The 13,669-nt window shown below is 43.3% G+C and overlaps 1 protein-coding gene across 19 annotated transcripts in view; it reads right to left on the minus strand.

The window, feature by feature from the left end:
- Positions 1–13,669, minus strand: part of FHAD1 (forkhead associated phosphopeptide binding domain 1) — a 154,460-nt gene that overhangs the window by 132,212 nt on the left and 8,579 nt on the right. The window lies entirely within an intron of this gene.

Raw genomic sequence — 13,669 nt, forward strand, 5'->3', positions numbered from 1 at the left:
AGGTAACCAAGAAAAAAAGAGAGAAGACACAAATTATTGATATCAGACATGAAAGAGAGGCCATCACAGCTGATCCCATGGATATATTTATTATAGAATATTTATATTCTATAATAAATATAGAGTGAACAGGCAACCTACAAAATGGGAGAAAATTTTCACAACCTATTCATCTGACAAAGGGCTAATATCCAGAATCTACAATGAACTCAAACAAATTTACAAGAAAAAAAAAACAACCCTATCAAAAAGTGGGCAAAGGACATGAACAGACACTTCTCAAAAGAAGACATTTATGCAGCCAAAAAACACATGAAAAAATGCTTACCATCACTGGCTATCAGAGAAATGCAAATCAAAACCACAATGAGATACCATCTCACACCAGTTAGAATGGCAATCATTAAAAAGTCAGGAAACAACAGGTGCTGGAGAGGTTGTGGAGAAATAGGAACACTTTTACACTGTTGGTGGGACTGTAAACTAGTTCAACCATTGTGGAAGTCAGTGTGGCGATTCCTCAGGGATCTAGAACTAGAAATACCATTTGACCCAGTCATCCCATTACTGGGTATATACCCAAAGGACTATAAATCATGCTGCTATAAAGACACATGCACACGTATGTTTATTGCAGCACTATTCACAATAGCAAAGACTTAGAACGAACCCAAATGTCCAACAATGATAGACTGGATTAAGAAAATGTGGCACATATACACCACGGAATACTATGCAGCCATAAAAAATGATGAGTTCATGTCCTTTGTAGGGACATGGATGAAATTGGAAATCATCATTCTCAGTAAACTATCGCAAGAACAAAAAACCAAACACTGCATGTTCTCACTCATAGGTGGGAATTGAACAATGAGAACACATGGACACAGGAAGGGGAACATCACACTCTGGGGACTGTTGTGGGGTGGGGGGAGGGGGGAGGGATAGCATTAGGAGATATACCTAATGCTAAATGACGAGTTAATGGGTGCAGCACACCAGCATGGCACATGTATACATATGTAACTAACCTGCACATTGTGCACATGTACCCTAAAACTTAAAGTATAATAATAATAAAATAAAAAAAGAAAAGAAAATGTAAAGAACAGCAAAAAATATATATATTTTATATTCCTATTTGTATGCTATAAAACATATTTTTATATATAACACATTTTTATATCATATCAATATATTTATATTATATTTATAATATATAGAATATTTTATAAATATATGTTATATATTTATATTTATAATTTATATATCATTTATATTATTATTTTATATATTATTTATAACGATATAGAAAGGAATATTATGAACAGCTCTCTGTCCACAAATTTGATAACTTAGATGAAATGGACCAATTTCTTGAAAGACACAATTTACCCAAACTCATACAAGGAGGAATAGATGATCTGGGCCCTTATCTATTAAAGAATTTGAATCAATACTTAATAACCTTCTAAAACAGAAAGCACCAGGCCCAGATGGGCTCCCTGGTAAATTCTATCAAACATTTAAGGAAGAAATGATACCAGCTCCCTACAATCTCTTCCAGAAAATAGAAGCAGGAGGAATACCTCCTAACTTATTCTGTGAGGCCAATATCACCTGAATATCCAATCAAGATAAAGACATTACAAGAAAGGAAAACTACAAGCCAATATCTCTCATATACATAGACGTGAAGTCTTCAACAAAATATTAGTGAATATAATCCAACAATGTATAAAAATAATTATACACCACAACTAAGTGGGATTTATGCCAGGTATTCAAGAACTGATTTGGCGTTTGAAAATCAATTAATGTAATCCATTGCATCAAGAGGCTAAAGAAAAAAAAATGGGGAGATATATTCTTTTATTTGTAATTGCTAAGTGAAATATGATGTTTAAAATCTTTTCATATGCTTATTTGCCATCTGTATATCTTCTTTGGCAAAGTATCTGTTCAGATCTTTTGTCCATCTTTAATTTGGGTTGTTTTCTTATTGTTGGGTTTTAAGACTCATTTATTTTGGATACATGTTTATAGCATCTTTATTCATAATTGCCAAAAACTGGAAGCAACCAAAATGTTCTTCAGAAGGTAAATGGATAAACAAACTGGTAGAAACATCAGTCAATGACAAAAAGAAATGAGCTCTCAAGCCACAAAAAGATACAGAGGAACTTTAAATGCATATTGCTTAGTGAAAAAAGCTAATCTAAAAGGGCTACATATTGTATGATTTCAACTACATGAAACTTTTAAAAAGATAAAACTATAGAAAGATTTGTGATTGCCAGGGGTCAGGGGAAGGTGGGGGGCTGTGTTGAACAGGTAAGCACAGGGGATCTTTAGGGCAGTGAAACTATTCTGTATGATTCTGTATTGGTGAATACCTGACATTATGCCTATGTCAAAACCCACAGAACTTTATAACGTGAAGAATGAATCCTAATGTAAACTCTGGGCTTGAGTTAATAATAACATATGAATATTGATTCATCAATTGCAACAAATGTGTCATAGTAACGAAGATGTTAATAATAGGGGAAACTGCAAGTGTATGTGTGTGGTGGGGGAGGGGTTGTTATATGTGGGAACTCTCTGTACTATCTGCTCAACTTTCTGTGAACCTAAAACTGCTAAAAAAAAAAAAAAATGTCTAGGCCAGACATGTTGGCTCATGCCTGAAATGCCAGCATTTTGAGGGGCCAAGGCAGGAGGCTTGAACCCAGGAGTTCAAGATCAGCCTGGGCAACATAAGGAGACCCTATCTCTACAAAAATAAAAGAATTAGCCAGGTGTGGTGGTGCACACCTGTGGTCTTAACTACTTGGGAGGCTGAGGTGGGAGGATTGCTTTGGCCCAGGAAGTTGAGGCTGCAGTGAGCCATGATGGCACCACCACACTCCAGCCTGGGCAACAGAGCGAGGCCCTGTCTCAAAACAAACGCACAAAAATAATAAAGTTTATTAAATAAACATGAAAACATATTCGCTCTTTGGGAAATGCTACCCACATCATCTTCATCTCCATTCCTACTGACCACTTTTCTTTGTGCTCTAAGAACTCTCTCTCTCTTTTTTTTTTTTTTTTTTGAGATGGAGTCTTGCTCTGTCACCCAGGCTGGAGTGCAGTGGTACGATCCTGGCTCACTGCAACCTCCGCCTCCCAGGTTCAAGCAATTCTCCCGCCTCAGCCTCTTCAGTAGCTGGGATTACAGGGGCACACCACCACATCCAGCTAATTTTGTATTTTTAGTAGAGACAGGGTTTCACCATGTTAGCCAGGCTGGTCTCAAACTCCAGACCTCAGGTGATCTGCCCGCCTCAGCCTCCAAAAGTGCTGGGATTACAGGTGTGAGCCACCGCACCCAGCCTATGAACTCTTAATAACTCATCAAAGAGATAAGTTCTATGTGTTACATTTTGTTTTTCTCTTCTCAAATCCCATTACTTTCAGCTCCTCAGAAGCTGTCAAGCCGTGATTAAGAAATCAAAGCCAGGAGGAAGTTTTGGATGATACCACAAAATGGGACAAGCCTCTGCCTCATGTTAGGCCAAGGGAGAGTTTCTGAGGACTGCCTGATAATACCACTCCCTCCTGTATTTAGATAACTGCAAAAAACTGATGTTGGTAGAAAGCTCTGCTGCCAACATAGGCTGAATGTACAAGCTCCACTCTGCTGAACTGTCTCATTATGAGATTAACTGCTGTTCTGTTTTTATTATTATTATCAGCTAACATATTTTGAGAAGTTCCTGTGAACTGGGCCTTACCACAGCACTTTGTGTTCATTGCCTCATTTAATCTGCAAAACAGCCCTTTACAGGGAGTTCTACTATAATCTCCATATTACAGATGGAGAAGCTGAGACTCAAAAGGCGAAGTAAAAGACCAGCATTACCCTGTCAGTAAAACCAAAGACATTATAAGAAAACTACAGACCAATATCCCTAATGAATACTGATGCAAAAATCTTCAACAAAATATTAGCAAACGTAATTCAACAGCTTATTAAAAGGATTATACACCATGACCAAGTGGGACTGATTCCTGGAATGCAGGGATGGTTCAACATGAAAATCAATCTGTGTAACATAACGCATTAACAGAATGAAAAGGAAGAACCACGTGACTATCTGGACTGATGGAGAAAAAGCACTTGGCAAAATTCAACACTCTTTCCATGATGAAAACACTAAAGAAATACTAGGAATAGAAGAAAACTGCATCAACATAATAAAGGCCATATGTGAAAAGCTCATAGCTAACATAATTCTCAGTGGTGAAAGACTAAGACTTTTCCTCTAAGAACAGGAATGAGATAAAGATGCCCACCCTCACCACTTCTATTTGAAATAGTACTGGAAGTCCTAGTCAGAGTAGTTAGACAAGAAAAAGAAGTGAAAGGCATTCAATATATCCCAGAAATAAAATTACCTGTATTGTTGGACAACATGATTTTTATATGTAGAAAGCTCTAAAGATTACACACACACACACACACACACACACACACACACATATACATGTAACACTGAACTCATAATAAATGATACAAAATCATTTATTTTGTACTTAGGATACAAAATCAGCATGCAAAAATCAGTGGTATTTCTATACACTAACAATAAACAAGCTGAAAAGTAAAATAAGAAAGCCATTCCATTTACAATAGCATCAAAAAGAAGAAAATATTAGAAATAAACTTAACCAAGGAGGCAAAAGACTTGTACATTGAAAACTACACAATGTTGCTGAAAGAAATTAAAGAAAATACAAATAAATGGAAAGACAACCTATGTTCAAGAATTGGAAGACCTAATATTGTTTAGAACATCAATACTACCCAAGCAACCTACAGATTTAATGCAATCTTTATCAAAATTCCAATGGTGTTCTTTTTTCCCAGAAATAGAACATTTTATTCTAAAATTTATATGGATTCTCAAAGGAACCCTGAAGAGCCAAAACAATCTTGAAAAAGAAGAACAGTTGGAAGTGTCATAGTTCCTGGTTTCAAAAGTTATTAAAAAGATAGGGTAATCAAAACACTGTGGGCTTAGTATTTATGCCAGACACATAGACAGTGAAACAGATTAGAAAGCCCCCATATAAACCTTTGCATATATGGTCAAATGATTTTCGACAAGGGTGTCAATACCATTCAATGGTGGAAAGGACAGTCTTTTCAAGAAATGATGCTGGGAAAACTGGATATCCACATGTATTAGTAAAAGAATGAAACTAGGCTGGGCACAGTGGCTCACGCCTGTAATCCCAGCACTTTGGGAGGCCGAGGTGGGCAGATCACGAGGTCAGGAGATCAAGACCATCTGGGCTAACACAATGAAACCCCGTCTCTACTAAAAATACAAAAAATTAGTTGGGCGTGGTTGCAGGTGCCTGTAGTCCCAGCTACTCTGGAGGCTGAGGCAGGAGAATGGCATGAACCCGTGAGGCGGAGCTTGCAGTGAGCCGAGATTGCGCCACTGCACTCCAGCCTGGGCGACAGAGTGAGACGCTGTCTCAGACAAAAAAAAAAAAAAAAGAATAAAACTGGACTCTTAACTTACACCATAAACAAAAATTAGTTCAAAATGGATCAAAGACCTAAATATAAGAGCTAACACTATAAAACCCTTAAAAGAAAACATAGAAGAAAAGCTTCAGGACAATAGATTTGACAGTTATTTCTTGGCAATGACACCAAGAACACAGGCAACAAAAGTAAAAATAGATAAACTGGAATACAGTAACATTAAAACTTCTATGTATCAAAGGATACACTCAACACAGTGAAAAGGCAACCTACAGAATGGAAGAAAATATTTACAAATCACATATCTGAAAAGGGGTTAATATCCATGATATATAAAGAACCCCACAACTCAACAGTAACAAAACAAAAATAACCCTATTAAAAAATGTGCAAAGAATTTGAATGAACTTTCTCCAAAGATACACAAATGGCCAACAAGCATATGAGAAGAATGCTCAAGATCACAAATCATTAAGAAATTCAAATCAAAACCACAAGGAGATACCACTTTGCACCCTTTAGGATGGCTACTATAAAACACAGAAAATAAGTGTTGGCGAGGACGTGGAGATGTTAAACCCTCGTGCACTGTGGCTGGGAATGTAAAATAGTGCAGCCACTGTGGAAACAATATTGTGGTTCCTCAAAAATGTAATAATAGAATTACCATATGATGCGGCAATGCCACTTCTGGGTATATATTCAAAAGAATTGAAAGCAGGGTCTCAAAGAGACATTTGTACAGTCATGCTCCTAGCAGCGTTATTCACATTATTCACAGTAGCCAAAAGGTGAAAGCAACCCAGGTGTCCATGGACAGATAAAAGATAAACAAAACGTGGTCCATCCAAACGATGGATGTTATTTAGCTTTTAAAAGAAAGGAAATTCTGCCACAACATGGATGAACATATGCTGGTGAAATAAAGCAGTCACAAAATACATGTTGTGGCTCACACCTGTAATCCCAGCACTTTGTGAGGCTGAGGTAGGAGGATTACTTGAGCCCAGGCGTTAGAGGCCAGCCTGGAAACATAGTGAGACCTCGTTTCTAGCTCTCCTACTTCCTAGTGGGGTGACCCTGGGCAAGTGATCTATTCCCTTGGGACCTCAGTTTCCTCATCTGTAAACAGAGATAATAGCAGAATGGCCCTTATGGGTTTGTGGTGAAGAATAAATGAAACAGTATATATAAAAAGCACTTAGAAGAGTATTTTAGCCCAACAGCAGGTGTTAAAATGTTCGCTATTATGCGCAGAAGGATGGGCTCTGCACTTAGAAAGCTCTGAGTTCAAGTCCCACCTCTGCTGCGTTCCTGCTGTACAGCCTGGGACAAGTTTCTTTGCCTCTCTGAGGCTGCTTCCTATGCTGCAAAAATGAGTGTGATAAGCTCTACCTCAAAGGACTGACAAAAGATACTATTTGGCAAAATTTTCAGTGTGGTGGGATAACATTTTTGAAATTAACTGGTGTGTGTGTGTGTGTGTGCGTGTGTGCTAAAAACACAGGGGCTTGCTATGTTGCCCAGGCTGGAGTGCAGTAGCTATTTCCAGGCACCATCAAAGCATAATACAGCCTTGAACCCCTGGGCTCGAGTGATCTTCCTGCCTCAGCCACCCGAGTGTCTGGGACGACAGGCACATGTGTGTATCGAATCATATTTCTTTTTACCTTTTGGTCTTTGGCCATCCTGCGCCCCCACTGTGACCCCTGTCACTGCCTCAGGAAAGGGATGTAATGCAGAAACAGAACAAGCTGGGGTTTTCAAAGGAATAAGGATATGAGGAAATGGCCAGGGCTCTGGTAAGACTGTGAGTCTGGGAGCAGAGGGAAAGAGGAAGTTTGTCGGCTTCCCTCCTGTCAATCAGAGCCTTGCTCAGCTTCTCTGGGAGAGTCTTGAGGAACAGGCAAGTCCCCGAGAAGATGCTGTTTCAGGGGGTATCTCTGAGAGCTCCCCAGAATCAGTGCAACCCTGAGAGAGGGAGGGGAGAGTTCCGAGAGTCCTGTGTAATGGAGTCTGTGATATTTCCCCTCGGTGCACTGACAGCTCAAAAGAACTTTGAGCTGAGACAGTAATGCGTGCCCACTTGCTAGGCACTCATGACAGAGCAGCGATTAGTCATCCTCGTGTCCACACCCCCATTCCGGAAGTCCTCTTTTCCTGAAGCTCCTTGTCCCTGCACGGTCCCAGACAGCCTGACCATGAATCCCAGCCCTCTGTGCCTGTCATATGTGACCTTGGGCAGGCTCCTTAGTCTGTCCGTGCCACAACTTCCTCATCTGTAAAATGGGGGAAGGGAGATCCCTACCTTGTAGGGTTGCTGAAAGGATTAAACGAGTTAATACACACAAGAGTGCAAACAACAGTGCCTGGCACAAAGTAAACCCACAATAACACAAATGATAGCATCATCCTCTTGGCTCATCCACCATCTTTCTCCACTGTCCCTGGCAGTGACCCTACTGATTCCTCTGAAAAGCTCTCAACATCCCATATTATCGCTTCCCTCTCTATGGCCAGAGTCCAAGCAAGAGATGGTAATAACTGTGATTGGCAGAATGGTCCCTCAAAGATGTCCATGTCCTAATCCCTGGAACCTGTGAGTGTGCTGCTGCCTTACATGGCAAAGGGATGGTGCAGATATGATAACGATGACTGATCTTGAAACAGGGAGGTTAACCTGGATTACCCAGAGGGGGCTAATCCAACCACGTGAGCCCTTAAAAACAAAGAACTTTCTCTTGCTGGAGTTGGAGAGATGAGTCAGATGGGGAGCTCAGGGAATCTGAAGCATGAGAAAGACTAGACCCGTTGTTGCTGGTTTTGAAGATAAAGGGGCCCTGAGCCATGCGGGATTGGGAGGCCTCTGAAGCTGAGGCTGGCCTCCAACCGATGGCCAGTGAGGACACGGAGGCCTCGGTTCTATAGCAGCATCGAGCTAAATTCTTCCAACAGAGTGGGGCTAGAAGCAGACGATTCCCTGGAGCCTCCGGCCAAGAGCCCAGGCAGCCAACACTTTGATTTTGGCCTTGAGTGACCTGGGGCAGAGGAACCAGCTGAGTCCACCCAGACTTCTGACTTAAGGAACTGTGAGATAATAAACACTCATTGTTATAAATAGAAAACGAATACAATAACCAAAATGTACTGTAGTATTAACCACCTGCCAGGCACTGTCCTAAGCACTTCATGGTAATTCAGTCTCGTAACACAGTTCCCCACCATACACACACAGAAGTTGCAGCCGAGAATGGCTGGGTAACTTGCCTGGGACCCTACAACTCAGAGGGCAGAGCCAGGATCACAGGCAAGAGGCCTAGCACTGAGTTCATGCTCTTGACCACCCTGTTCTAGAGCCGCCCTTCTGTTCTTTGTCCACCCGTTCTGCCTACGTTTGTCAGTGTTCTCTTCAAAATAACAAAGACAATCAATTTCTCCCCAGCTCAAAGCCTTTTGAGGAGGGGGTTCCATTTTCGCAGCAAGTTAAACATGAAACGCTTAGCCTAGCTTACGTGGCCTTTTTGCATGTGGGTGGCAGGGCCATCCAGCCCTCATCATGCCATGTCAAGTGCTTCAAGCAACACCTCCGGATCTTTGTGTGCGCTGTTTCTTACACCTGGCAGGGAGAGGGGGGCCCTTTCTGGCCTGTTATACCTGGCAAACCAGGCTTTCTCTTGTAAGAGGCAGCTCCAGCTTGGTCATCTCTGAGGAGCTGTCCCCGACACCCGAGACAGGATCCTCGTGGGTCATCCACGCAGCCCTCGGCACACCTCTTCCCAGGAAAACACCTGCAGTCTGGGTCGACATTTCCTCTTTACCCCAATCCCACACTAGAGGGCGCCACCTCAGTTTGTTGCATCAATGAGGATCACAGGAAAAGTGATTTTCGCTGTTCTGATAATCCTCACCTAGGAGTCCAAACTGTGGAATTTCCCACTACCGATTATCTTAACTGACACACAAGGAATTTCAGATATTTAGATTTTTAGATGTTCCCTAAAGCCAAATTTACAACCAAACAATGAAGTATCTTTGTCTAGAAGCATTGCATCAGACAGCCCCAACTCTGAAACTCAGCCCCACCGTCCCCGACTAGATGTGTGATTTGGGGCAAGTTATTTAACCTTTCTGAGCCCCATTTCCACATCTTTACATGAGGATAATAATGGTAATAGTAGTTCTCGCCTGATAGGGCTGTTTGAGGATACAGCTCTGTAACACATACACGGCATATACATAGAACACATATAAAACCACACGAAATGCCTCATAAGTGGTCTATACATGGGGGTGTGGCTGTTTGTATTATCTGTGCTAGTCAAAAGAACCTTGAGCTGAGACAGCAATGTGTCTCAAAAGATTATGATCTTCTACCTCACACTCATTAGGATGGCTACTGTAAAAACAACAACCACCCCCAGAAAATACCAAGTGCTGGTGAGGATGTGGGGAGACTGGAGCCCTTATGCACTGTTGCTGGGAAAGCAAAATTGTGCAGCCACTGTGGAAAACAGTATGGCAGTTCCTCAAAAAATTAAAAATAGAACTGTCATCTGATCCGGCGGTTCTGCTTCTCTTCTGGGTATGGATCTAAAAGAACTGAAAGCAGGGGCTTGAAGAGATATCTGGTGGTGGCTCATACCTGTAATTCCAGCACTTTAGGAGGCCGAGGCGGGCGGATCACCTGAGGTCAGGAGTTTGAGACCAGCCTGGCCAACATGGTGAAACCCCGTCTCTATTAAAAATACAAAAAAATTAGCCAGGCGTGGTGGTACATGCCTATAGTCCCAGCTGCTCAGGAGGCTGAGGCAGGAGAATCACTTGAACCCGGGTGGCAGAGGTTGGCAGCGAGCCGAGATTGTGCCACTGCACTCCAGCCTGGGCAACAGAGTGAGACTCTGACTCCATCAAAAAAAAAAAAAAAAAAAAAAAGAGAGAGAGAGAGAGAGAGAGAGAGAGACAGAGATATCTGGACACTCATGTTTATAGCAGCATTATTCACAGCAGCCAAAAGCTGGAAGCAACCCAAGTTCCATTGACAGATGAATGGATCAACAAAATGTAGTACAGACATGCAGCAGCCACTATTCAGCCTTCAAAAGGAAGGGAACTCTGACACATGCTGCCACAGAGGAACCTTAAGAACATTATGCCAAGTGAAATAAGCCAGTCACAAAAGACAGGTACTATACGATTCAGCGTATAGTATAGTCTATGAGGAACCTGCTATAGGCAAATTCAGAGACAGAAAGTACTTTGTCAGAAAGACGGTGGCTGCCAGGGACTGGGGGGCTGGGAGGGGAAGGGGAATTCTTCTTCAATAGGTACAGAGTTTCAGTTTTGCAAGATGAAGAGAGTTCTTGTGGATGGATGGTGGTGGCAGATGCAGTGGCTTGCACCTGTAAGCCCAGCACTTTGGGAGGCTGAGGCAGGTGGATCACCTGAGGTAGGGGGTTTGAGACCAGCCTGGCCAATGTGGCGAAACCCCGTCTGTACTAGAAATACAAAAATTAGCCAGGCGTGGTGGCTCATGCCCATAATCCCAGCTACTCAGGAGGCTGCGGCACAAGAATCACTTAACCCGGGAGGCAGAGGCTGCAGTGAGCCAAGATTGTGCCACCGCACTCCAGCCTGGGTGACAGAGCGAGCGAGACTCTGTCTCCCCCCTCCCAAAAAAAAACAACATGAATGCAGTTAATGCCACTGAACTGTACACTTAAAATGGCGAAGATGATAAATGTTACGTTATGTGTATTTATTGAAAAGAGAGATGATAATCTAGTCCTTTTCTTGGAACTTCTTCCTCTTGCGCCCTCCACGTGCTGAAGGGAAAGTAGGCCCATGCATTGCTGTGTTGGGAACTGACCAGTGACATCAGGGGAAAGAAGAGTTCCCCGAGGACTGACGAGATCAGACGAGGCACGTCACAGAGTGCAGGACGCCTGGTGAGGAGCCAGGGCTGAGCGTGCGAGCACAGCTGAGGCAGGAAGGTGAACGGGCGCGTCCTGATGGGACAGCGGGTGGCTGGACATCCCCCAGGCCTGCTTCTTTTGGTGGATTTCGTCACAGGACCAGGGAGGGGTGAGCATCTTTATCCAGGTTCATGTCCACCTGTCACCTTCTCTCTCAAAACTTGAGGGGTTCACGCATAGCATGGGAAATGTGAATTAAAATGTCACGGATACCGTGTTTCGCCTCTTGGATGAGCAGAAATTTGTCAGGTAGGTCACATGCTCCACTCGGGAGGGGAGGGGGTGCCCTCACTGTTGGTGGTGAACTGACCCTATAAGCCTTCACTGGAGAAGTGTGGCGATGCCAACAGAGCTGCAGCCATACATGTCCTTTGACGTGGCACATGGACTCGCACGTCCGTGAAATGATGGGTAAAAGGTATTCAGTGCAGCATTGTTTAATACTAATAAAAAAGACTTTGATGCAGGCTCTTATAGTTCTTATAGGCAGCCCAGAAATGGCAGGTGCCAGGCAAAGGGATACAACTCATTGGGTTGGATGGTTCTGTTGTGTTAGATCACTCCTGTGCCCTGACCCTCTGATCCCATATGAGAAGGGGCTGACATGCTATAGAGAACAGTTCCCCTAGAGAGAAAGGAGCCAACTAGAAGGATGCTGTCCACAAAGGGCAGAGGGGCAGGCATGAGCATTTCACCTGCATCCCCCTGCAGTTTCTGTCCTTTGCTTTTCTCCATGATCTTCGCCCTCCTAGCCACGGCACTGCATTGACTCTGGCTGCCCTACAAGTCAGTTGTAAAGGAATCCTGAAATCTCCTTGGTGTAGGGCAGGGCAGGGTGAGGTCCTAAGGAGGAGATCAGCTCTCCACCCTTTTTTTTTTTTTTTTTTTTTTGACAGAGTCTCGTTTTGTGGCCCAGGCTGGAGTGCAGTGGCACAATCTCAGCTCACTGCAATCTCCCAGGTTCAAGCAATTCTCCTGCCTCAGCCTCCCAGGTAGCTGGGATTACAGGTGTGCACCACCACACCCAGCTAATTTTTGTATTTTTGGTAGAGATGGGGTTTCATCATGATGGCCAGGCTGGTCTCGAACTCCTGACTTCAAGTGATCCGCCCGCCTCGGCCTCCCAAAGTACTGGAATTACAGGCGTGAGCCACCATGCCTGGCTGTGCGGTCCTGGAAGCATCTCTGTGGGGACCCTCACCTGAACCTGCAGAACAGAGAAATGGACAGATTCCTGACCTCACCTAACCTCACTGTGTCAGAAAGCCTTGGGATTCATGTTTAACAATCACACTCATGCACATGAAAAACCCAGCAACCATTGGCTTGTGACATTGCTGCGTTCTGGAAGAATTAAGTCCCTTTCTTGTCAGTGTTCAAGTAACAGCCACATCCAACTATAAACATTACAGTTCAAAACCCACATCAAATTATACAGATTATAACCAGAAGGTTTAGCTCTGAAATGAGCGAGGCTGGTGGCCGAGGTATTCCAGCCCTGTCCAATGCAGGTGGGGGCAGGGGCAGATTCTGAAAGGAGCTCCTGGTTTCTGCACAAGGCAGCCAGGGAGCCCATTTCAACAGGCAGGCCTTCCACTTGCTGAAAATCCATCAGTGGCATCTTCCCATTGTTTTTCAGATCAAGATCAAAATCCTTACAGTGGCATGAAGGAGTCCCGCCTGCCTCTTAGCTCTCCCCCTTCCCACTCTGACCTCTACACACTGGTTTTCTTTCAGTCCATCAGGCTCTCCATATGCTCTTCTACCCCAGGGCCTTTGCACACACTGTTCCTTCTCCCTTTGTCTAGTTAAGTCCTTCTCATCCTCCATATTCCTTTCCTTTAGAGCCCTGACGTAGGCTTGAAACCATCCAGGCTCTGCAGATCCTCTGACCTATGTCTGTGTCTTAGCAGCTTCCTGATTGCAGGGACCATGTGTGAGTGTCCCCAGGCTTGTCTCCGTGCTGGGGCTCCAGGCCAATGTCTGTGGAATGAATGAGTGATAATAACGGCAAAAACCAGGCTGGCTAAAACAGGCTTTCTATTGCCATTAGGAAACCAAACTCCTTTCATGATACAGAAAAAAAAAGCCTGGAGGGCAAAACCCTACAAATATCAATATTGATTGTCCCTGAGTCACATGATTACAAGTG

The sequence above is a fragment of the Gorilla gorilla genome, chromosome 1 (genome assembly GCF_029281585.2).
Source record: "Gorilla gorilla gorilla isolate KB3781 chromosome 1, NHGRI_mGorGor1-v2.1_pri, whole genome shotgun sequence".
Classification (NCBI taxonomy): Eukaryota; Metazoa; Chordata; class Mammalia; order Primates; family Hominidae; genus Gorilla; species Gorilla gorilla.